Raw genomic sequence first — 2,510 nt, forward strand, 5'->3', positions numbered from 1 at the left:
ATTATCTTCTGTGTCTGTATTTATTGGTTTCCCTTTTCTTTGTTGAAGAGGGTCTGTGCAATCCTTCTGCCTAGTCCGCCATCTTGCCCCGCCTCTTTTTTTTTTTTTTTTAAGGAGACTAAAAAGACATGACAGCTAAAGAAATATAGAGATCAGGAATGAAAAAAATTAAAATTTATTGGAACAATTAGAACTTGAATATGAACTATGGATTAAATAGTATTGTATCAATGTTAAGTTTCTTGATTCCAAAAATTGTATTTGGTATCATAAAGCAATGTGGGTTTTTTCCTTTTTTTTTTAAAAAAAGCGTGATGTTTCCAGTTAACTTCCAAGTGGTTCAGAAAAAAATAGGTCTATGCATATACATAAACCAAAATGTAGAAGTTTAATTTCTTGTTCTAATTATCTGTGAGACTGAAATAATATCAAAATAAAACATTACAAAAAACAGACAGCTGAAAATCAAGCATAGAAAATGTCAGGGAGCTCTGGAGGCATAGTGCCTAAGGCATCTGATTATTAACCAGAAGGCTGGTGGTTCAAAACCACCAGCCACTCCTCAGAAGAAAGATTGGGCAATCTACTTCTGTAGGGATACTGCCTCGGAAACCCAAGGAGGGGTCACTGTTTTGAAACAGATAGCCAGTCAAATGACTTTGCTCCCTTCTGAAGGTGTTTTTGGACATACCACAGAAATCTGTTTTCAGTTGCCTCAAGTCTCCTCCTTAAGACAGTGTTAATGCCCAGCCAGACTCAGAAAACACTTTACCAACATGTAACAATATATCGCACAGATTCCTGCCACTGACTTTCCCCATATCCAACCAACTACTCACATAAGAAAAGGATTAGGAAGAGAGCTTTTCTAATGTGACATATTGAGGTTTCATCACTATTGCCACTCTGTAATCCAGAATCCTTTAGTAAATTTAGCACTAAGAAGCTAGTGTTCTTAAAAAAAATACAAGCTACTCAGTTTCATCATTCACAGAAATTACCCATACATTTGCAAAAGCAAGGTTCAATGAACCTTGAAAAAGGTTCAATGTCTGAAAATTCTTATTAAATATCCACTTTATTATTGTTAAACTACCTATGAATTTGATACACTACAAGGATGACTATAGTAACTGTGTTGTTTTCTTACCCACCATCCATTATTCTCTTCTTCCCTCCTAAACTAATCCCAATTTTGTCAGGATTTCACCTCTCCCTCAGCTTCAGAGAAAAGTGACACGATCTGACTTATGTTTGAAAATATTTGTGCTCTTTAAAATATTTGTTTATAATGCTTATATTTTATAATATTTGTGTTGTATGGAGACAAGTTTGCTGGAGGATAGGGGACAAGGATGCAAGCCAGGGAATTATTTGAAGGGCCATCTACTCATCACCTTGAGAACAGAGCGGGCTCCAAGAAGCTTCCACAAAGAGCCAAAAGCATAGGTCAGATTCGGCTCACTTGCCATAGTTGGTGACCACTGATCCAGACCATCTTTGGTGGTAGGTACTTCCATGACCTGCCCCGTGTGATAAGTAGGTTGTGTGCTAGGTGATGTGGCTCACTGCCCTCCCGTCTACCTCATTGTCAGACTAATCTGATTGCTGCACAGGGATGGGCAGAGAGGGACTGCACATGCCAATAATTACTCTCCAACAGGGATTCCTCTCTCTCTCTCTCTGTCTCATTACTGATTACCTCAATGTATGAATCTTCATTCTTTTCTCTAAAGGTGTCCTCATTTTCCCATGTGCCTCATCTTTCTTACATTTGGGGTAAGCTGGGAGTGAAGAATTACTTTCTGAATTTTCTTACTTCTTTTGTCCCACCATTAATTTCCAAAACTGTAGTTGGGGACCCACAACATGGGCCACCCTGTCCTCCCCTGCCCTATACTGCCATCAAAAGTTTAGAGCCATTACTGGGAAATCTGGTGGCGTAGGCCATGAGATTCCAGTCCAGCTTATGATTTCCCAGGGAAATCACTAATTCTTTTGGTTCCAAAGGCTCGTTTTAAAACCCAGAATTCTGTGTCTGGGAGGTTTGGACCAGTTCTCAACACAACTCTCAACTCCACAAGAAAACCTATGACGTACAGGAGGTATTTTGTGCCCACAGATTTTCCCTGCTGACCGCCCCCTCCCCCACCATCCTTTGGGCCCCTAGCATCCAGGATGCTACAACTACAACCAGCAGACTTTTAGCTTACCACCGCCTTTAAAAGTTCTCATTTCTCTCCATTCTCTCCCTATCTTTGCTTGCTGCCCATGCTACTTGGAGGTGTAAAGCTCAGACTCCCAATTTTACATTCTCCTGTTTAACACTGGGGGATATAAGTGAAATGAGTGAATGACAAGTTGTGTACCTGTGTGTGTGACTGTGGTTTCTCTACCTAGCTGTGATCACCACATTCATTAATGAATTCATACACACACCCCATCACAGTACTCTCATGAGTTCCCTGGAACTGGTCCAGGTCTGATAGGACTTATCAAGGAGAAAAGGA

Source organism: Orycteropus afer, unplaced genomic scaffold (assembly GCF_000298275.1).
Source record: "Orycteropus afer afer isolate SDZICR_OR568_19922 unplaced genomic scaffold, OryAfe1.0 scaffold00672, whole genome shotgun sequence".
NCBI classification, from domain to species: domain Eukaryota; kingdom Metazoa; phylum Chordata; class Mammalia; order Tubulidentata; family Orycteropodidae; genus Orycteropus; species Orycteropus afer.